General features: G+C 41.3%; 1 pseudogene; it reads left to right on the plus strand.

Annotated features, from left to right (window-relative positions):
- Positions 1 to 2,207: 2,207 nt before the first annotated feature.
- LOC133252755 (large ribosomal subunit protein uL5-like) lies at positions 2,208 to 22,262 on the plus strand (annotated as a pseudogene).
- Positions 22,263 to 24,690: the final 2,428 nt, after the last annotated feature.

The following is a 24,690-nucleotide window of genomic DNA, read 5'->3' on the forward strand; positions in this document are numbered from 1 at the left end:
CCACTGTATTTATAGTGCACAATAATCCATTTTCATCAATTTACCATTTAAATGAAGAGTAATTCATATAGCGCAATATCAATAGATTATACTGATACCTCAATATTGTCTCTAACATTTCCCATGGAATTAAGATACCATCTGGGTTGAAAAAGACTGAAATATTTGTCCCACTAGTTGAGAGTCCATCAGAAAACAAGAGTTCTTCAGGGTTACAAAGGACCACATGGCTAGCCTCCAGGGAGGCTTGAGATGCAGTTTCTGTCTCCTCCTACAGATAACACACTGGAGTGCTGGGGACTCTTCAATCTGACAGCACAAAGAGATTGCTTGAGAAAATACTGAAAAGTCACAGTTAGATGTTTTTACTTAAAGTGAGGGTTCTGCTTCATTTGTTAATTTGGAAAGTTATTGGAAAACAGATAAAAGCAGGGACCAGCCAACATGTTATGGTAACTTTAAATGGACTGTAATCTATGAAAATTTTTTGAATCACTGTGTTGAACATCTGAAGCTAATATAATATTGTAAATCAATTATACTTCATTTTAAAAGAACCAGATCATTTGTAATTTCAGGTCAGCTTATTCTCTTAATGTATCAGTGGAGACACATTGTTTTATAAAATACATGAATACACTTCCAATGAAATGAACTTAAGAATATATTTGATATGTCAAGACTGTTGCTGCTGCTAAGTCGATTCAGTCGTGTCCGACTCTGTGCGACCCCATAGACGGCAGCCCACCAGGATCCCCCGTCCCTGGGATTCTCCAGGCAAGAACACTGGAGTGGGTTGCCATTTCCTTCTCCAATGCATGAAAGTGAAAAGTGAAAGTGAAGTCGCTCAATCACGTCCGACTCATAGCAACCCCATGGACTGCAGCCTACCAGGCTCCTCCATCCATGGATTTTCCAGGCAAGAGTTCTGGAGTAGGGTGCCATCACCTTCACCGTATGTCAAGACTAATCACATGTTAATGCAGATAAAAGGGCACACGTAAGACTTTCATAAATTTTAATCAGCAAAAGATGTAATAGGACAATGAATGTATTGGTCCTCATGTATTGGAGGAAGGGACTGCTGAGAAAGAAAACCTGTTCAGCATCCCAAGAGAGCTGTGCATTCTCAGAAGTCATGACAGTGTTTCCTTTAAGGCAAGACTTACTCCATGGCAGCTTATTTTCTTGCATTTTTCCATAATTAGGAAAAATAGTAAAATATACATTAAAAGAAAAATACTGACCCAGCAGAATCTACTTTATGAAATATAAAACATCTGAGGGTTTTTTTTTTAATTAATATTTCTCCTTGATAGCCTAATATATTTTCTCTAAAGTCTTGGCTCAGCCTACATTATTGTTACTGATAGCTACTCAGATTAAACAACAACTCAAGGTTATTGTCTGTGTGTCAGTTCTCAAGAGCATAATATACCAAAAAACACTTGGTATTTCCCCACCTAAGCCAGCATGTTTTGTATGTCAATCTAAAAATAAAAGATACTGAAGTAACATGTATGTAAATTTATCTACCCACAGTAGATCCTCAGTGGTTGACTCTGAATCCAGATCTATAAATATAAGTGTCCTTTCCGGAATCCTTTGTAATCTCCAAACATCAAGAATCTCCTGTGTACTTGGTGCAACCCTCGGTTTTGCCTCATTGGGTCGCTGGTCCTCTATTATTGTAACGCTGCCCCAGAAAGAATCTAATGCTGTATCCTAACTCCTTTTCACCAGCTCTGTCAGAATTCAGATTAGAGAAGTCATTACAAAATGTTACTGCTCTTGTCCTCTACCTTAGCCTTTATCAAGTTTACAGCTGAAAAGAAGAAATGTAACTGTTATCCATGCAAGTTAGGAAACAAGTTCAAGGGATTATCATCTATTAAGAATAACATAAAAACTTACATACATTTTAGAATTATTTCGTGCTGCAAAATACATGACATAAGCAATTATGAAAACAAACTTTCAGTGTAAACATTTTTATGTGGATATGTGTATGTATAAAGAGTCATCATAAGTACCCTCCTCTTTTTATGGAAATTCCCAAAATAAAACATTCATGCAAGCACTACTGAGATGAATGAATAAATATCTGGAGTCTGGAATTTTATTACCAACTGACATATCATCAGTCAGGTTCGTACATCTATTTGCCTTTAGAATAGTTAAGAGATCTGCTAAACGTTTCAAACAATATGACCAAGACAGAAAATGAAATTATATTTGATCATGGTTAGTACCTCTATACGGAGAAGACAATGGCACCCCACTCCAGTACTTTTGCCTGGAAAATCCCATTGATGGAGGAGCCTCGTAGGCTGCAGTCCATGGGGTTGCTAGGAGTCGGACACGACTGAGCGACTTCACTTTCACTTTTCACTTTCATGCATTGGAGAAGGAAATGGCAACCCACTCCAGTTTTCTTCCCTAGAGAATCCCAGGGACAGGGGAGCCTGGTGGGCTGCTGTCTATGGGGTCACACAGAGTCGGACACGACTGAAGCGACTTAGCAGCAGCAGCAGCAGCAGTACCTTTATAACATACTAATAGGTTTGTTATAGTATTAACAATGTGACCCTGAAAAGACAAAAAAGGAAAACAGATGAAGTGCTGGATCCTCTCTGGATTTTACAAGTCTTTACTGTTTCATTATCATTTAAAAAATCTCTTTGTTCATTTGATACATCTTTTGTAATCACAAGTAAACGATGTCAGCATTTAATCAACTGGTGACATAAAGATGTACTATGCTGCCTTGGGTTGCTTTGCAGCAACTCTTGGGCTTCCCACTTATATAGGTCAGTGCCAACACCATGTTATGGGACTGTTACACAGCCCAAGGAACCGAACAGAGTCCAAGCTTTATGCTCTTCAATTGCTTCACTAGAACAATTGAAACCATTTTGGAATCAGAAGAATTTCATCCATGTGATAATAATGACTACAAATTACTGACCTCCTAATAGATGCTAATAGATCCTAATAGGAAATGTGCTCTTACATATATATTTTCCATGTAATCTACACAACATCCCCATGAAGGTTTTACATAATAGGCCTAGAGATTCAGCAAGTTGCCCAATATGACACAGCTATTAAAAGAGTCAGGGCTTACCAGGTGGTGCCGTGGTAAAGAATCCAAATGCCAGTGCAGGAGATGCAGGTTCAATCCTTGGGTCAGAATGATCCCCTGGAGTGGGAAATGGCAACTCACTGCAGTATTCCTGCCTGGAGAATCCCATGGACAGAGGAGCCTGGCGGGCTACAGTCCATGGGGTCACAAAGAGTCAGACGTGACTGAGTATGCACACAGTAACAACAGTGATTGAGAGAGTCAGGATTTTAAACTACCAAGCACGCTGTTCCTACTTCCTAAGATACATTTTCCTTTCTATTTCCACTGCATTTTCTGTATACTTTAAAAACAACAAAAGTGTTCATTTTTATTATATATATATATATTTTTTTTTAATGAAAAATTACAAAAAGAAACATCTGCCTCCTACTTGAGTCCCCAGCTGCCAAACCTCCTCTTCAGCGATGTTCTATGCTTCTACAAGTAATTATGTAGGTACACACTCCCCTCTCCAATTTTTCTGATATAAATGGTAACTCACATTATGCCAGTGAGTTTTAAAAAGCATTCTCCTTGGAAACTAAGATGTTTACTTTTGAACATTTTTATTTTTAAAAATTTAGTGGATAGTCTTTACACATGGCTAGAAACTGAAACAATCCAGAGTGAAAAGCAAGTCTCTTCCTCCAGTCCTTGAAATTCTTCAATTTCTCCTGCCAGACTGAACCACTGTTACCAGTTTCCTTTGGAACCTTCCATATATCTTCTTTTCAAATAAAAACATGTATTTGTATCCCTTCTTCCAGTATATTTTGTTTATTTACATAAGCAACAGCAAACTGAACACATTGTTCTGCACCTGACTTCTTTCACTCAACCATAATATCTTGAAGATCATTCTATGTTAGTTTGTATAATTCTATCTTAATCACTTTCAACATCAGACAGAATTCTGTTACATGTGTAGACCATAATTTATTTCACCAGTTCTCTATGCATGGACATTTACATTATTTCTTGTCTCCTGCTAGTGTGAAGAATTCTTTGATGACTATCCTCTTCTGTGTACATATGTGAGAAAGGTTTTATGCAGGATAAATTCTCAGAAGTAGAATTGTTGAGTCATAGGGCATATGCATTTATTTCAATGGTCGTTGCCAAATTACAGAGGTTGTACAGTTTACATTTCCTCATTAACATGTTTGAAAGTACACTTTTTCATCCAAACCTCACCAACACAGAACTTTATCAAACTTCTGTCAAGATGGAGTTTCATTCCTTTATTAGCTGTTTAGGTAGAGTTTCTGATTTTATGGATTAAATCTACTGTTTCACTGTGTACCACACTCAGGAATACATTCATGAGACAAAATTCATTCACTCTGGACGACAAAAGCAAGGTGACCTTTGATCAGCTAATTTATTTAGTACCTACTCTAGGCCAGGCAATGGGAATACAGGGATAAATGAGCCCTGGTTCCACTCAGGGACTATAACTGTCCCCACGTTTTGGTGAAAATGGCTTCAAGCACGTTTCAATTGCTACTTGGAGAATGGATCCCATATGCTCATTTAGTCACTCAGTCGTGTATGACTCTTTGTACCCCATGGATTGTAACCCGCTAGGCTCCTCTGTCCATGGGATTCTCCAGGCAAGAATACTGGAGTGGATAGACATCCCTTCTCCAGAGGATCTTCCTGACCCAGCGATGGAACCCGGGTCTCCTGCGTTGCAGGCAGAGTCTTTACCAAAAAGGCTTAGACTTCCACCAAAGCTTTAGAAGATGCCGGGCAGCGGGGGGTTGTGGTGGTGTACAACCCTCCCACTTGATGCCTTTTATCTTCACTCTGTCATATGAATAAGACAGTTACAAACAAAATAGAAAGCATTTGGTATACCTAATAGGTGGTACTCACATTTTAATTGCAGTATGCTCTGTATCTCTAGCCTAGGAACAAGCTATAGGGTTTATGTTCTTGGAGAGTGGAGAGAAAGGGGTTTTTTTTTTTTTTTTTTGTCCTTTTTTGGGTGGCAAGAAAAGGATATCAAAGTTTGGTTTTGTTTTTTTTTTAACATATGAGAAACAGAAGAAACTAATTGTGAAAACATCAGTATTTGAAGCAGATTCTAACAACTGCCATCTTCCAGCTCTCCCTAAACTGACTACAGGAAAGCCTTTATTTTGTGGGAAATTATTTTCATACGTTCTGTTGATAGTTTATATAGAATCACACTACACCACACTACTCTAAGATTACTCACTTTGGTTACCAACTGTTAGATTCTGATAATGTCAGTTCAGTTCAGTTCAGTGGCTCAGTCGTGTCTGACTCTGTGACCCTGTGAACCACAGCACACTGGGCCGCCTTGTCCATCACCAACTCCCGAAGTTCACCCAAACTCATGTCTATTGAATCGGTGATGCCATCTGATCATCTCATCCTCTGTCGTCCCCTTCTCCTCCTGCCCTCAATCTTTCCCAACATCAGGATCTTTTCCAATGACCCTGGGTCTTTTCAGCTCTTTGCATCAGATGGCCAAAATATTGGAGTTTCAGCTTCAACATCAGTCCATCCGATGAACACGCAAAACTGATCTCCTTTAGCATGGACTGGTTGGATCTCCTTGCAGTCCAAGGGACTCTCAAGAGTTTTCTCCAACACCACAGTTCAAAAGCATCAATTCTTCGGTGCTCGCTTTCTTATACTCCAAATCTCACATCCATACATGACCACTGGAAAAACCATCGCCTTGACTAGATGGACCTTTGTTGACAAAGTAATGTCTCTGCTTTTCAATATGCTATCTAGGTTGATCATAACTTTCCTTCCAAAGGGTAAGCATCTTTTAACCTCATGGCTGCAATCACCATCTGCGGTGATTTTGGAGTTCTCCCCACCGCCCCCGCCCAAATAAAGTCATCCACTGTTTCCACTGTTTCCCCATCTATTTGCCATGAAGTGATGGGACTGGATGCCATGATCTTAGTTTGTGAATGTTGAGCTTTATGCCAACTTTTTCACTCTCCTCTTTCACTTTCATCAAGAGGCTCTTTAGTTCTTCTTCATTTTCTGCCATAAGGGTGGTGTCATCTGCATATCTGAGGTTATTGATATTTCTCCCCTCAGTCTTGATTCCAGCTTATGCTTCCTCCAGCCCAGCATTTCTCATGATGTACTCTGCTGTTGCTGCTGCTGCTAAGTCGCTTCAGTTGTGTCCGACTCTATGCGACCCCACAGACGGCAGCCCACCAGGCTCCCCCGTCCCTGGGATTCGCCAGGCAAGAACACTGGAGTGGGTTGCCATTTCCTTCTCCAATACATGAAAGTGAAAAATGAAAGTGATGTCTCTCACTCGTGTCCAACTCTTAGCGACCCCATGGACTGCAGCACACCAGGCTCCTCCATCCATGAGATTTTCCAGGCAAGAGTACTGGGGTGGGGTGCCATTGCCTTCTCCAGATGTACTCTGCATATAAGTTAAATAAGCAGGGTGACAATACACATCCTTGACGTACTTCTTTTCCTATTTGGAACCAGTCTGTTGTTCCATGTCCAGTTCTAACTGTTGCTTCGTGACCGGCACACAGGTTTCTAAACAGGCAGGTCAGGTGGTCTGGTATTCCCATCTCGTTCAGAATTTTCCACAGTTTATTGTGATCCACACAGTCAAAGGCTTTGGCATAGTCAATAAAGCAGAAATAGATGTTTTTCTGGAACTCTCTTGCTTTTTCCATGATCCAGTGGATGTTGGCAATTTGATCTCTGGTTCCTCTGCCTTTTCTAAAACCAGCTTGAACATCTGGAAGTTCACGGTTCACATATTGCTGAAGCCTGGCTTGGAGAATTTTGAGCATTACTTTACCAATGTGTGAGATGAGTGCAATTGTGTGGTAGTTTGAGCATTCTTTGGCATTGCCTTTATTTGGGACTAGAATGAAAACTGACCTTTTCCAGTCCTGTGGCCACTGCTGAGTTTTCCAAATTTGCTGGCATATTGAGTGCAGCACTTTCACAGCATCAGTGAACTCCAGGAGTTGGTGATGGACAGGGAGGCCTGGCGTGCTGGGATTCATGGGGTCGCAAAGAGTCGGACACGACTGAGTGACTGATCTGATCTGAAAAAATGATTGTTTAAAATAAGGGTCAGTAAACTATGACCAGTGGATCACCCACATAGTCTTGTAAATAAAGTTTTATTGGAACACTCCATGCTATTATTTTTTAACTGAATGGACTAAGTTCCTTGGTTGGGTTAATACGTATAGACTGCCTGAGATAATAAAACGTTCACCATCACATTAGGTTAACGCTAAATGAAGGTCTTCTTAGTCCTGACAGGAGAAAAGGGTTGAGTGTTAACCTCATTATGAACTGTTTTCCATGCTTTTTTGTTTCCATATTTTCTAAGGACATTTTCATGCTATAACTGCAGATTGAGTAGTAGCAAAAGAGATTTTATAGCCCATAACCCCAAAATATTTATTACTTGACATTTTACAAAAAAGCCTTCAAATTTCACTGTAAGGATAGTGCATCATTAAGCAATTGCCTATTGATTGACATTTCAATCATTTCTAATGTTCTGCTGTTATAAATATTCATATAGATTAAATGATAGTTTGATCTCGTATTACAGATATTTTGGACGTCTGTGTCTTTGCACACTTGTGAATATTGACTGATATACACAAATTTAAAACTTTTTTGCATTGATATTAATACGTCAGTCATTTCTTTTATAATTTTTGTGTTTAGTATCATGCATAGAAAGGTGGATAGCTACTGGGAACTGGGGGTTTTTTGTCGTTGTTTTGCTTGTTTTTCAGCAAATCTAACCTGCTGTTGAATTCTCCAATATGTACTTGGATGGCCCTGCTCATTCTTTTTCCATTTATACCAGGAAAATGGCTCAAAACGAGAGCAGGAAGGGGAGAGCAGCTGCCCATGACACAGCCACTCTGATTGTGCTCTGACTGATGGCTGGGTTAATCTTCCCAGGCTCTGGCTGAACTCTATCTCCAGGCTAAATCCAAATTCTGACTGGCACACTGCCTCGGGTCCCACCTTCCCATGACTCTGCCCACGCCTCTAGCTAGCCAGGCACAGCTGAACTCACAGAGTGCCAACGTCTCTGGGCTTCCTGAACGCTATACTTTTTCACGCTTTCCAAACTAGGCTCTCACCCTGGGCTGCAACTTTTTAATGTTTGGCCTGCCTTGTCTGTTGTGTGGTCACCAGTTCAGACAGGCTAACAGAACCAATGCCAAATGAAATTCCCCTTCAAATAGTTCTCAGTGTATGGAACTTGGAATAATGTGTATTTGTTACTCAAGAAAAAATCCATTATTAAGAAAAATCCAATTAGCCCCCTGAAGTTAATGCCTCACAGGTACTTTCAAATATCAAAATTATATCACAGTATACGTCTAATTGGAGAAGGAAATGGCAACCCACTCCAGTATTCTTGCCTGGTGGGCTGCCGTCTATGGGATTGCACAGAGTCGGACACGACTGAAGCAACTTAGCAGCAGCATACGTCTAATACCATCCACAAAGAGATATGCAGAGGGCAAGAGAGAGGGGAGGATGTGTCTATATTAATAAAGTTAACTTTTGAAACTAGCTATTTTTTAATGAAAATAAACTGATTCAGAAGACCTAGAGGATGCCATTACAGCATAATTTACAGAACAGAGTGGAAGTTTCAATAAACTTTAAAAAATACTCTTTCATGAAGTTTATGAGAATTCATTGCCACAGGTTGTTTTCTTGATCTCCTAAGAATTCATTTTCTCACAAATTGTACAGAATATCTTGTAAAAAGTAAACACATGGAATAGTATTTCTAAAATGCAGTAATTGTTTTCTTTTATCTTCTCTCCTCTTTGTCATTTAGAACTCTTTCTTTGACTCTTTCAAAGAATTTCCAGTTTTCTTTGTAGACTGACAAAAATAACTTCAAATCACCCTGGAATCTATGTATAAACATAGGGTCATTGCATTTCTTTTTGAGAGAATTTGGCTATGACTGCTATTAAATTTTAAAGATGAGGAATGGCAAATGATAACCTCTCATGATTTTGCCGTCTAACTCTAGCCCTTGTTTTCCTGCCTTTTGAGACATTGGGATGTCAGAGTCTGGATTTTCCCTAAATCGCGTCTTTAGATGGTAATTAGTTTTCTATTACTGCTGTAACATTGCATCACAAAATTGATGGTTTAAAAACAACACAGACTTGTTCTCCTATACTGCTAAAGGTCAAAAGTCCAAAACTGAATTTTACGAGTAATAAATCAAGGTATTCACAGCGCCATGTTTCTTCTGGAGCCTCAAGGGAAGAACCCATGCTTTGTCCTTCTCAGCTTCAGAGGTTGCCTGCAACCCTTGGCTCATGGTCCCACATCATTCTGATTTCTGCTTCTGTCAATACATCTCTTTCTCTGACTCTGACACTCCTACTTCTGTTTTATAAGGACTCTTGTGATTATGTTGTGCTCTCCTAGATAATCTAAAATAATCTCCCAGAATCAAGATCCTAACCTTAATCGCATCTGCAAAGTCCCTTCTGCCATGGAAAGGTCCAGAGATTAGAATGCAGACCTCTCTGGGGGGACCACATTTTGTCCTAATCCAGGCACATGCACATGCGTGCTAAGTCACTTCAGTCACGTCCAACTCTTTGCAGCCCTATGGATGACCCCATCAGGCTTCTCTGTCCAGACAAGGATACTGGAGTGGGTTGCCATCCCCTCCTCCAGGGAACCTTCCCGATCCAGGGATCAAACCCATGTCTCTTACATCTCCTACATTGGCAGGAGGGTTCTCTATCACTGAGCCACCTGCAAAGCCCAATGCAGTCACATACTTGAATCTATTTTACAATTTTGCCTGGATAACTCACTAATGGGAAAACACCATTAATATTTTGGGGGTTTAAAACTAGTATAAAGGCAATAGCTATGTCCATGAAAAGAGGCAGAAAAGGATATTAGGGCAAATATAGTTCTGTAATGATCTATTTCTGTAATTACACAACCACATATTCTCTCTGCCAGATGCCCTCTTTCATACTTCAATTCCATCCATTCTCATATCTGTCTGACCTTTAATTAAAACTAAGATCTACTTTTGGGTATTAGGAACTCCCCATTCTAGGATCAACAAGCTCCCCTACATCCTTGAACACGATTTATCTTAAATATAGTTCATGACTCAGTATGATTAGAGTTTGGTTTTCCACCAATACCACTGTCATCTCTAATGTAGGCCACATCCCATTGTGTTTCCTCATTGCTCACAGGGTAAGGAGGCATTGCTATATTTTATTTCATTGTTACTTCCTACTTTTTATCCACCACTGCTCTCAGTACCATATTTGTTTTGGAAGGAAGCCCAAGCCATTCACTTATACATCCCTTCCCCCACCTTCTCTAATTATCTATGGAAATTCAGAATACACTCCACTTTCCTTGATCATTTCAGGATTTTAGTCTTTCTCTCTACCCTATCTACCACCATCAACCTCAAAAGCTGCATACAAACTTCCCAACATTCTAACCTCACAATTCTTCTGAGGACCAATATAATTCCTTAATCTTGCCTTCTCCCCTTGCCAGCTGGGTACAGTAATGCTCACTCATTGATCCTGCCCTGACCTTCCATGGTCAAAGGCTTTGAGAAGCTTTGTATCATCATTTGGAAAGCTCAAAAGCAATGTCAAAATTCTCCAAGCCAGGCTTCAACAATACATGAACTGTGAACTTCCAGATGTTCAAGCTGGTTTTAGAAAAGGCAGAGGAACCAGAGATCAAATTGCCAACATCCGCTGGATCATTGGAAAAGTAAGAGTTCCAGAAAAACATCTATTTCTGCTTTACTGACTATGCCAAAGCCTTTGACTGTGGATCACAACAAACTGGAAAATTCTGAAAGAGATGGGAATACCAGACCACTTGACCTGCCTCCTGAGAAATTTGTATGCAGATCAAGAGGCAACAGTTAGAACTGGACATGGAACAACAGGCTGGTTCCAAATAGGAAAAGGAGTATGTCAAGGCTGTATATTATCACCCTGCTTATTTAACTTATATGCATAGTACATCATGAGAAACACTAGGCTGGAAGAAGCACAAGCTGGAATCAAGATTGCCAGGAGAAATATCAATAACCTCAGATATGCAGATACCACCATTACAGTAGAAAATTAAGAACTAAAGAGCCTCTTGATGAAAGTGAAAGTGGAGAGTGAAAAAGTTGGCTTAAAGCTCAACATTCAGAAAACTAAGATCATGGCATCCGCTCCCATCGCTTCATGGGAAATAGATGGGGAAACAGTGGAAACAGTGGCTGACTTTACTTTTTTGGGCTCCCAAATCACTGCAGATGGTGATTGCAGCCATGAAATTAAAAGACATTTACTCTTTGGAAGGAAAGTTATGACCAACCTAGAGAGCATATTAAAAAGCTGAGACATTACTTTATCTGTCTAGTCAAGGCAATGGTTTTTCCAGTAGTCGTGTATGTTGGACTATAAAGAAAGCTGAGCCCAGAAGTATTTATGCTTTTGAACTGTGGTGTTGGAGAAGACTCTTGAGAGTCCCTTGGACTGCAAGGAGATCCACTCAGTCCATCCTAAAGATCAGTCCTGGGTGTTCATTGGCAGGACTGATGTTGAAGCTGAAACTCCAATACTTTGGCCACCTGATGCGAAGAGCTGACTCATTTGAAAAGACCCTGATGCTGGGAAAGATTGAGGGAAGGAGGAGAAGGGGATGACAGAGGATGAGACGGTTGGATGGCATCACCGACTCAATGGACAAGAGTTTGGGTAAACTCCGGCAGCTGGTGATGGACAGGGAGGCCTGGCCTGCTGTAGTCCATGGTGTCGCAAAGAGTCAGACACAACTGAGCGACTGAACTGAACTGAACTGAACTGAAAGTAAATAGACCTTCCTGTGGTTGAACTCTAACCTTTTTTCTCAGTTCTAGAAACTGAGGTTTGACTTGATGTCAAGAAGTTACAAAGTGACAAAAATGGTTTTCATCTTGCTCCCTTGTGTTTAAGACCTGTGACAGTCTTCTCTCCCCACAAGCCTCCAGGGGTCCTGACCTTGTTCCTCCCCCAGCTCGGGGCTGGGGTTTTATCTGTAACAAGTTTTTCTGGCACTTAAAACCTGCCATTCTGTGTCATCTTAAATCGGAACATTACTTCTGTCTAGAATCCAGTAGCCACATCCATGCTAAGGCTAACCATTAGCTTGGACCCTGAATTGTAAAGGTTCATGTATCTCCTGCCCACTATGTTCTGCCTGTCTAGCTAGATGTTCTCCCAGTGCCAACAGCTGGATCTTTATCCCTGATATCTGCTCACGCAAGGAGACTGGTCCAGCTTCAATTCAATCTACCCTACCAAGTTTCAGTAAACTTTTCTGTGACAAGCTATGAAATGAGATATGATAATAGCCCCCAAGCTTTCTGCCACTCTCTTACTGTTATCAAATGGGATTTTCCTTCTTCCTTTGTTCTCTAGTCACTTACCCCACAGGCTTTTTTCTTGCATTATTTCCTTCCCTCGTGGCTCCAGGACATTCCAAACATTTTAGATTCTCTCTTATCTTGGTTTCTCTGCCATCTTCTCTTGGCCAATATTTCAAATTTGGTAGTTCCTGGGGTCATCATTAGGACATCTGCAAAACTTCCAGTTCTCTTAGGTCTAGGTAACTGGTAGAGTCTTACTTTTCTACCCTCTCTGCTCTGGCCAACAAAATGTATTTATGAAAAGTCTCATTTCCAGGAAGAAGCTTTAAAAGATAATGCTTCCTCAACCTAAATGTCAACTGATAAATGAATAGATAAAGAAGATGTGTACATATATAATGGAATACTGCTGCTACTGCTAAGTCGCTTCAGTCATGTCCGACTCTTCGTGACCCCATGGATTGCAGCCTACCAGGCTCCTCCGTCCATGGGATTTTCTAGGCAAGAGTACTGGAGTGGGTTGCCATTGCCTTCTCTGAATGGAATACTACTCAGCCATAAAAAAGAACAAAATAATGTCATTTCAGCAACATGGATGGACATAGAGATTGTCATACTAAGTGAAGTAAGTCAGAGAGAGACAGACAAATATCACATGATATCACATATGTGGGGGTCTAAAAAATGATACAAATTAACATATTTATAAAACAAACCCACAGACTTAGAGAATGAACTTATGGTTACTAGCAGGAAGGCTGGCGATAGGGATAGATTGGGAATTTGGGATGGACTTGTACACATTACTGTATTTAAAACAGATAACCAAAAAGGACCTACGGTATAGCACAGGGAACTCTGTTCAATGTTATCTGGCAGCCTGGATGAGAGAGGAGTTTGGGGGGAAATGGATACATGTGTATGTATAGCTGAGTCCCTTTGCTGTCCACCTGAAACTATCACAACATTGTTAATCAGCTATACTGCAATATAAAATAAAAAGGTAAAAAAATTTTTAAATAAAATAATATAACCAAAAAGGACCTATTGTATAGCACACAGAACTGTTCAATATTATGTATTAACCTAAGTGCTGCAGTTCATAGGGTCGCAAAGAGTCAGACACAACTGAACGACTGAACTGAACTGACCTGAAGTGGGAAAAGAATTTGCAAAAGAAAAAATACATGTATGTGTATAACAGAATCACTTTGCTGTAAACCTGAAACTAACACATTGTTAATCAATTGTACTCCAATATACAATAAAAAATTTTTGTAAAGAGATAATGCTTTCTTTGCCATATTTTCTTTCCTTTTGCCTCCATGACCAACAACACACTCTGAGTGAGAAGAGTAGCCCCAGCCAACTTACAATGGACATGGAGCAATAGAAGAAATAGATCTTTGTTGCTTGAAGCATTTGAGATTAGGGAGTTGTTTTTGTACAGATACTAATCTACCATCTATTTTCTCCACTCATATTCCAGTCTGTAGTGGACCAGGTATTTTACCTAACCAGTATGCCTTTGAAAACCACCCCTTTCCCACTTTGGGTTTATGTAATTCATGGCTTCAGGGGTGAGTATATGACTCAGACCCAGGCAATCAAACTATCCCATCCCTTTGGCCCCAGCGATTAGTCCAGTGTTGGTCACACTACCCAAGTTAGACACTGTAGTTTATATCAGGGTTTGGCTGGAAAATTGGGAGGGAATTTTTTTTTGTATGGACTTGCTTAAGCAGGTAGACTGTATTCTTGGGGCTGTCAGTGGATACTTAGGAAAGTGGAGGCAAACAATGTAGAAAAAGTTTTCATTGCTATTCTTTTTTTTTTTTTTTAGGTGGTGCTGTATGGCATGAGGGGATCTTAGTTCCTTGACCAGGGATCAAACCCATGCCCCATGCACTGGCAGCAGGGAGTATTAACCACTGGACCTCCAGGAAAGTCCAAAGAGTAAAATATAGTTTTGATGACATTGTTTGAGGCATTGGATTTAGCCGTGCCATAAATCCTTATACTCTTCAGACTTTCCTGTGATGTAAGCCAATAAATTTCCTTTATTCTTTATTTTGAATTGAGATTTCTGTCACTTGCAACTGAAAAAAAAATGCTGATTAAAACAGCTGCAAAGCATTAATGGAAACATCAGGAAACCACACAATTTTCCCTTATACTGTCACCCTAGAGAATATCAACTGAATTCTCAGTGGGATCAGCACTCCTCTTGCTCATCTTTATTTACTTCCTATTGTATTCCTCATGGCACCTTTTCCCAGACATTCTCGACTCTAAATTCCTTTCCTGTTCCCTAAGATGAGCTAGCCTTTAACTTCTCTGAAATCAAATTCATCTGTCTTGAACATCCTCTACTTATACCCTATTCCTATGCAGTTTCATCTATCCATCTCTTTCCAAACTTAACCATATCACTTGTTCCTTTCCTGGTGGTTTGTGTCCTGGTTTTCCTCTAATATCTCCAACCACTCCTGTGTCTCCATTTCCTTCCACTGCAACCAGGGAACAGCTGTTCACAGCATCTACCTGTCCTTTCTTATAGTGTGCAGATTCCTGATTATCTCTTCCTTTGGCTTTATCTGTCACCCACAGGCAAATGGCTCTCAAATCCAGTTTTGGCCTGCTAGGCTTTTGCATTCACATGCCCCAGTTGGAAAAACACCTCATACTCACCATGTCCAAAAGTGAAATTATTCTGCTCTTTCAAAATTCAAGTTCCGAGTTATTCTGAGAAATCTCAGTTTCTCTCCTCTGTATCTTCAGGTCCAATTAGTTACTATGTCATATCAATATCACCCTACAGTACTTCTCCAAACTATACCCTCCTTACTACCAACATAGATACTAATTTGGGCTTTTATTACCTATTTTGCAGACTCATGCAATCATTGCTTCAGTATCCATAGAAACTGGGTTTCTGATCAAATTCCAGAAGGCCAAAAACAAAATTAAATAAAAAGATACAAACTGAAATAACTTTTTGTTTTCTACCTCTTGTCCAGGCACATACATCAGCTCAGAACTCTCAGATGAATGTCTGCTAGACTCCTGTTATTTGTCTTCACAAGTTAGATCTCAGTACTTCATATCTGCAATGATATCCTCAGGACATATGCTCAGGGGCCAATGCTGCAAAATTCTTTCAGAGTCCTCATGGCCCCACAGAAAAGTTTCAAACAAGCTACTGCAGAAGATTTTCCAGAACTCAGGCAGTATCATTTTTTTTGTTAGAGAATGTTTTCCAAGTCTTGTCCCAGACTCTTTAACTTTCTTATTATACTACTATCCTGAAAATGTTTTTGTAACAGAGCCCAACAATAAACCATAATATAAAATTCTCATCTGTAGATGTATAAACCTGTAAGAATTTCTCTAACAGTAATCATCTACCCAGCTTCCCACAGGCAAATGACTCTCAAATCTATTCACTCCAGTCTTGGCCTTCCTTTTTAGCTCATTCTCTTCAGAAAATGGTTCCAGTTCCTTTCTTGAAGGACAACATAGATCACTCTTTAAAAAATTCAGTCATCCCTACCAACTACAGAATCCAACCCAAAGTCCTTTGCCTGGTGTCTCAGTCCATTTGGGCTGCTTTAACAAAATACTATCAGATGAGTAGCTTAATACAGTTGACCCTTGAGCAAGGCAGGAATTAGGGGCACCTACCCTCTGTGCATTCAAAAATCAAGGTATCATTTATAGGTAGTCCTCCTTACACAAGATGCATCCGTATATGTGGTTCTGCACCTGGAATTCAACCAACTGGGAATTGTGTACTATTGCAGTATTTACTATTGAAAAAAACACACATGTAAGTGGACCCATGCAGTTTAAACCCTTATTGTTCAAGGGTCAACTGTAAACAACAGAAATGTATTTCTCATAGTTCTGGAGGCAGAGAAATTCAAGATCAAGGTGTCAGCTTCTCTCCTTGGCTGGACGACCACTTTCTATCTCTGCCTTCACATGGTCCTTCCTCTGTGTGTATCCATGTCTTTGTCCCAATTTTCTCTTCTTATAAGGACATCAATCATATTGGATTAGGACCAATGAGTCTTAAAGACCTCATTTAACTTAATTACCCCCTTAATGAGCACTTGTCAGTAATCTTGTCTTTGAAAAGTAGATTTGACTTAGACATGCAGAAATAGGGGATGCTGTAAGGTTGCAATATTATGAACAAAGTCCCAAAACCTGGCAAGGAAACCCCACGGAGTAATCAGTGGCCAGTTTGGAAACCTGGCTAGAGAAGCAGGTGTGGGAGATGAGGATGGATAGGTGGTGTCACGAGCTGAACTGGGTCCCCCAAAATTTATATGTTGAAGTCCTAATCCCCAGGATCTCAGAATGTACCTGTATTTGGAGATATATTCTTTAATGAGGTAATTAAGGCAAAAAGCACAGATGTACCTGGTGGTCTACGGTCCATGAGGTCGCAAAGAGTTGGACACAACTGAAGCGACTTAGCATGCAAGCACACAAGGTAAAACGAGGTCTTTAAGGTACATCCTAACCCTAACCCTAACCCTATCTTTTATAAAGTCTCTGCAAACACTGAATTAGCTACTATTCTGAACCATTTCTCCTAAAGGAAATACAGGATTAGGTTCCTGCGAGCCTCTGATTACAACAATTTCATCAACCAATGAACATATATTTGTTTTATGTGTGTTCAGTTTGTGTCTGCACATGCTCACGTGCTAAGTCACTTCAGTCATGTCCAACTCTCTGCAACCCTACAAATTGTAGCCCATCAGGCTCCTCTGTCCATGGGATTCTCCAAGCAAGAATACTGGAGTGGGCTGCCCCTCCTGCAGGAAATCTTCCCAACCCAGGGATCGAACCCGCGTCTCTCATGTCTCCTGCATTGGAGACATGTACCACTAGTACCACCTGGAAAGCTCCCTGTCCTGTTTAAAGATGCATTATTTAATATACATTGTTGATTCATTAACACTGAACTACCAACCAGCCGCACCATAACTCATGCCTGAATAAAGCTTATCTAACGCTGTCTTTTTTCTGTAAGGCACCTCACAGCCTTTTTGTACCAAGAATACCAGACAGCACTTCAGCACTAGGCTTGGAAGTCATTTTAAATAGCAAAATCACAAGAAAAAGCACACACACACACACAAAAACACGGCACTAAATAGACCATAAAAAGATTACTTGTTTACAGTCTGAACTGAGCTGAGAACACACATGTTGAGCAACTCAAATTTTTCATTGCACTGCACATGCTTGTGAATGACTACACAAGTGCCTCAAGTATTGATCTTGGAGTCAGAGATAAATTCTAGCAAGTAGATGAATTAGAAAATATGAAATCTTGGACTTCCCTGGTGGTCCAGTGGTTAAGAATTCTCCTGCCAGTGCAGGGGACAAAGGTTTGATCCCTAGTCCAAGAAGATTCCACATGCCACAGGGCAGCTAAGCCCATGTGCCAGAACTACTGAAGCCTGCATGCCTTAGAGCCCATTCTTGCAGCAAGAGAAGCCCGCACACTGCAACTAGAGAGTAACCTTTGCTTGCTGCAACTAGAGAAAGCCCACAAGCAGTTATGAAGACCCAGCACAGCCAAAAATAAATGAATAAAAAAAATAAATGTGAACTCTGTAAGTAACAAGGATCAACTGTACTATTAATCCCATTTTATAGATAAGGAAACTAAGACTTGCGCAGTTAAGATCTTTCACAAGGTCACTGCTTGTGAAGCTAGCATAGCCAGGATTCAAATTTTACTTTGTAGAAGATTTTTTTTTCACCAGTACTGAGTCAGGATAGGATAAACAGAGTTGAGGAAATCAGTCAAGCACACTAATACAGAGGCTGCAAATAGCGAATAGCCTTTGCAAAAACTTGCCAATTAAACGAAGCATGCTTTCTGGGAATGACACCAAAATATTAGTGAAGAGCAGTTTCACACTTTAAACAAAGAGGATTGTTCTTAGAAGTACAGTAGTAATAGATTTATCTGATGGCAATAGAGCCCAAGTGACAAAAATCCACAGCCTTTGTTTCTGCAGAGTTTATGTTGTTATCTTCTCAATACAATTCTGTTTGAGGAAAAAAATAAGTACATTCACACCCAAGCATTACATAGTATACAACAGCATAATCAGGGACATATTATAATAGGGCAATTCAAGGAATTAGTGGTCAGGTCTGTAAAGGGGCCTTCATGCACCAAAAAGCATAGTGTATAAGCCATTAAAAAAAAAAAAAGCATTTATTCATCCAGAAAACCACTAAGCTGCCACTGTGATATCAGGTCCTCAACATTAGGGTGAATATAAAATAGTTCCTGCCATGGCCATAATCACAGAAGAGTTCCTGAGGCAGGTGTAATTGTGTGTGCCTGTGTGTATTCTGTGTTGTTTTTACTCTGTTTCTCTTCCTCCCATACCAGGGATCCAAGACATGTCTCCTGCATTGGCGGGCAGATTCTTTACCACCGACCCACCTGTAAGAGAACCCTTTCTTGCACGTTATCTTCCCAGAGCTGCTACCCAGACATCACCACAAGTTCCTGATTTTCTTCCTGTTCTTCTGACCTCCCTTTGGGAAATACACCTCCTCTTTCCAGCCTCTAAATAAGATAGTCCTGAGAGTCAGTCCACAAATTTTTCTTCTATCTCTTCTCACTCCCTAAGTGATCTTATCCAATCTCAGGAGTTTTTTAATTGTTTTTTCTGGCCGTGCCACTCAGCATGTGAGATCTCAGTTCCCTGACCAAGGATTGAAACTGCACCTCCTACAATGGAAGCGCAGAGTCTTAACCACTGGACTACCAGGGAAGTGCCCAGTCTCAGGGTTCTAAATTCAGTCAAGGACTCAATTGGAAACAGATGGCTCACTGAAATTACAGTAATTCAAGTAGGGCTCACTACAGGGACTATTTGTAAAGGCATAAGGACAGCAATGGGGCTTCCCTGGTGGCTCAGATGATAAAGAATCTGCCTCTAATGCAGGAGACCCAGGTTCGATCCCTGGGTCGGGAAGATCCCCTGGAGGAGGAAATGGCAACCCACTCTAGTATTCTTGCCTGGAGAATCCCATGGACAGAGGAGCCTGGCAGGCTACCGTCTGTGGGGGCAAAAAAGAGTCAGATGTGACTGAACAACTAACACTTCACTTCACTTCACGGACAGCAGTACTCTGAGGCCAGCAGGGGGAGGGAGGGGCTGCTTCTACCCCAGGACTAGAGGGGTAAAAGGAGGGGGCAGTGACCGCGTCTGGAGAGACAGCTGTGTGGAGGCCTGCCTGACAGGAGCTGTAAATTTTCATGAAAGGGCTCAGGCAGCTAAAGGGAACTGAAGGGAGGGAGCTGGGGAATAAGTCACCCCACCTTGCTCTCCTTTCTTCTGATGTGCTGCCGGCGGCTGAATTCAGCTGGACACCAGAAGGTTGGAGTCCACTGACTTGATCACTATGGATTAGTCTGTACGGAGGCAGGGAGCAGGGTGGAGTGGTGTGGGGAAAGAATCTGGAAGGCCTGCAAAGATGTCCAGCATGCTCTCCTCTGTGGAAGAGTCACATATTTGATTAGTACCAACCTTAACTTTTTGAGTTGAATCACAGTGGTCCATTGGCCCCCTGAATTTTCACTTGAGGGTCCCATGCCCAGGCCTGGTCCTACCTATTCTGTTCCTTCCCTACTCCTTCCCTACTCCCCTCCCAGTTTTACCACCATTCACTTGATAGCTTAGGCCCAAACCTAGCTTTCATCCCTGAATCATTGATTTCTCTTACACCCAATCCATAAGCAAGTATGTCAGCTCCACTTTTTGTGTGTGTGACAGAGACATCAGTGGTTTAATGGATAGAATTCAGCTCCACTTTCAACTAATGTCCAGGGAGTTCCCTAACAGTCCAGTGGTTAGGACTTGGTGCTCTCACTGCTAAGGGCCCAGCAGTTCCTGGTTGGGTAACTAAGATCCCACATCCCACAAGACACATGATGTGGCCAAAACAACAACAACAAACAATCTGGATACTCCTCATCACCTGCACAGCATCCAACCTCGTCCATACCCACATATATCTAGCTTGTATGAATGCAACAGAACCTGGCTTCCCCACCTGTTCTGGCTCCCACTACAGTTGATTCCACTTTGGGCTCTGCTAGGTCCACATAGCGGAGAAGGCAATGGCACCCCACTCCAGTATTCTTGCCTGGAAAATCCCATGGATGGAGGAGCCTGGTAGGCTGCAGTCCATGGGGTCACGAAGAGTCGGACACGACTGAGCAACTTCCCTTTCACTTTTCACATTCATGCATTGGAGAAGGAAATGGCAACCCACTCCAGTGTTCTTGCCTGGAGAATCCCAGGGATGGGGGAGCCTGGTGGGCTGCCGTCTATGGGGTCGCACAGAGTCGGACAGGACTGAAGCGACTTAGTAGTAGTAGTGGTAGGTCCACATAGTGAGGATTTCCCTGGTGGCTCAGAGGGAGGTCCACATAGTAGCTAGAGTGATTTTTCTCTAGTTACTCCCTAACTCCTTACCCCGATTAAATTTTCTCCCCAGGAACTATCGCCACATAAATGCCTGCATATGTCTATTCAATTATTTATTTATTGTCATTTTCTCCATTAAAATGTATGTTTTATGAAGGCAAGGATCTTCTTGTCATCCCCTCAGTTGAAATGATTATTTCTTTTTTTAAAAAAATTTTTATTTATTTGTTTATTGTTGGCTAGGGCACACAGGCTTTAGTAGTTATGGCATGTGGGCTGAGTAGTTGTGGTTCCTGGATTCTAGAGCACAAGCTCAATAATTGTGGCAGATGGGCTTAGCTGCTTCGAGGCATGTGGGATCCTCCCAGGCCAAGGATTAAAACAGTGTCTTCTGCATTGGTAGGCAGATTTCTTACCACTAAGCCACAAGGGAAGCCCTGAACTATCTCTTGAGTGAAAAAAAAAAGAAGAAGAAGAAGAATACCTCTGCAAAAGACATTACTAAGAGAATGAGAAGACAAGCCACAGACAGGAAGAACATGTTTGCAAAAGACGTATTTGATAAAGGACTATTATCCAAAACAGGCAAAGAACCTTTAAAATTCAGCAATTAAAAGACAACTTGATTAAAAAATGGGCCAACATCCTGCCACCTCACTAAAGAAGATACACAGATACTCTTCCTGTTTTCCATCACAGTTCAGAATCAGAGTGAAAAGGAGAGCCCCATGTGGGGACTTCCCATCTGTAAGCTCTGCCTCAACATCTCTGGCAGGGAGAGCAGACACGAACTGACCTGGGCAGCCTCAGGGCAGGAGCAGCCCACGGGCCAGACCTCTGTGTTCTCCAAAGCTAGATACGCCATCAGGTCCTTTGGTATCAGCAGAAATGAAAAGACTGCCATCCATTGTGTGGCCAAGGCAGAAGAAATTCTGGAAAGAGGTCTAAAGGCACAGAAGTGTAAGTTAAGAAAAAAAGAATTGCTCAGATGCTGGAAATGGCTTTGGGATCCAGGAACACATCGATCTGGCAATCAAATGTGATACAAGCACCGGCGCCTATGGTCTGGGCTTATGTGTGGTGTTGGGTTGGCCGGGTTTCAGCACCACAGAAGGGCAGAACAGGCCGCACTGGGGACAAACACAGACTTAGAACATAGGCCACGCGCTGTTTTCAGCAGAAGTATGATGGGATCATCATTCCTGGCAAATAAATTCCTGATTCTTTCTGAAAGGCCAAGAAAGTACACCTGAAACTAATATAATATGTCAGATATATATTAACGAAAAAATTTAATTATGAAGAAGCCAACAGGACTTCCCTGGTGGTACGCTAAATAGGAATGTGCCTGCCAATGCAGGGGACACAGATTTGAATCCTGGACTGGGAGGATTCCATGTGCCACGAGTACTGAAGCCCATTCACCTAGAGCCTGTGCTCTGCAATGGGGGAAGCCACCGCAATAAGTCCATGCACCACAGTGAAGAGTGGTCCCTGCTCACAGAAGCCGGAGAGCACCTGCTCACAGTAATCAAGACCCAGCACACACACACACACACAAAAATTAAAACAAAGCCAACAAAAATTTTTCAGTAAAAAAGAAAAAAAGATATGCAGATGCAAGATAAGAATAGGAAAAGATGGATGTTCAACACTATAGATCATTCAGTTCAGTTCAGTTCAGTTTAGTCACTCAGTCATGTCCGACTCTTTGCTACCTCATGAATTGCAGCATGCCAGGCTTCCCTGTCCATCACCAACTCCCGGAGTTCACTCAGACTCACGTCCATTGAGTCGGTGATGCCATCCAGCCATCTTATCCTCCGTCGTCCCCTTCTCCTCCTGCCCCCAATCCCTTCCAGCATCAGAGTCTTTTCCAATGAGTCAACTCTTCGCATGAGGTGGCCAAAGTACTGGAGTTTCAGCTTTAGCATCATTCCTTCCAAAGAAATCCCAGGGCTCATCTCCTTCAGAATGGACTGGTTGGGTCTCCTTGCAGTCCAAGGGACTCTCAAGAGTCTTCTCCAACACCACAGTTCAAAAGCATCAGTTCTTCGGCACTCAGCTTTCTTCACAGTCCAACTCTCACATCCATACATGACCACAGGAAAAACCATAGCCTTGACTAGATGGACCTTTGTTGGCAAAGTAATGTCTCTGCTAGGAAATTGCAAATTAAATTTAAAATTGCAAATTAAAATCACTACACATGCACTAGAATGGACAAAATCCAAAATACTGACAATATCAAATACTAGCAGGATGTGGAGCAACAGGCACTTTCTTTCATTACTGGTGGGAATGCAAAATGGTACAGCCAACTTTGGGAGATGGTTTGACAGTTTCTTATAAAATTAAACATAGTCTTAGCATATGATCCACCAGTTGTGGCTCCTTAGTGTTTACCCAGATGAGTTGAAACTTATGTCCACACAATACTTGCACACAGGTGTTTTCTGCAGCTTTATTTATAATTGCCAAAACTTGGAAGCAACAAAGATGTCCTTCATTAGGTAAATGGTTAAATATAGCATGGCACATCTAGACAATGGAATATTCTTCAGCACTTAAAAACAATGAGCTACAAGCCATGAAAAGATGTGGAAGAACCTTAAATACACATCACTGAGTGAAAGAATCCAATCTACAATGGTAATATCCTATATGATTTCAACTGTATTACATTTTGGAAATGTCTAAACTATGGAGATAATGAAAGGATCAGTGGTTGCCAAGGAAGAGGGGAGAGGAAAAGATGAACAGGCAGAACATGGAGGATTTTGGTTCTGTATTATACTCTAATGTTTGATACACACTGTCACACATTTGTCATGGAATACAAAATACCAAGAGTGAGCCCTAATGTAAGCTATGGACTTTGGGTGATAAGTAGGCTCATTGATGATAACAAATTTACCCCTTTAATTCACAGTGTTGATAGTGGGGGAGACTATGCATATGTGGGGACAGGAGGTATATGGGAACTCTCTGTACTTTCTGCTCAATTTTGCTATGAAACAAAAAACTACTCTAAAAACAAAGCTTATTTTAAAAATATTATGTGTAGAGAGCCTGGAGCAAATGGACCATAAATCTATAAAACCTGTGCTACTTAATTCTGAAATTAATCAAAACCCTGAAAAATCTTACTTTGGTTCTCTTATAAGATTGCAGTACAGGACTTCCCTGGTTCAGGGGTTAAGACACTGTGTTTCCTCTGCAAGGGGCATGGGTTCCATCCCTGGTTCAAGGCGGCACAGTGTGGAAATAAAAGTAAGGAAGAGGCTGGGAAGATAATGCCTCTGCAGCTCTAAGCACAAAAACCATAGGGAAAATCTCCAGTTAGTCTAGCTTGGGTTACAAGACTCCTTCATGACTCAGGGAGAGTAGGCTACAAAGAAAGACTGAGCCAGAGTCACTTGCCAAGGACATCTGCAGCCAGAGGGCAGCAGAAGGGCCATCTCCAAGGCTGAAACCCTGATACATCCATATATATATTGTTATATATATAACTGCTGCTAGAATCCCCCGAGTACTTCTCTGCTGTGGATTACTCTGACCCTTTGCCAGGTTCCCGGACCTCCGCTCACCATTCAACTTCTAAATGAGTAGCTCCACAACCCAGCTTGGCTGCACAACAC

Source organism: Bos javanicus, chromosome 1, assembly GCF_032452875.1.
Source record: "Bos javanicus breed banteng chromosome 1, ARS-OSU_banteng_1.0, whole genome shotgun sequence".
Lineage (NCBI taxonomy): Eukaryota > Metazoa > Chordata > Mammalia > Artiodactyla > Bovidae > Bos > Bos javanicus.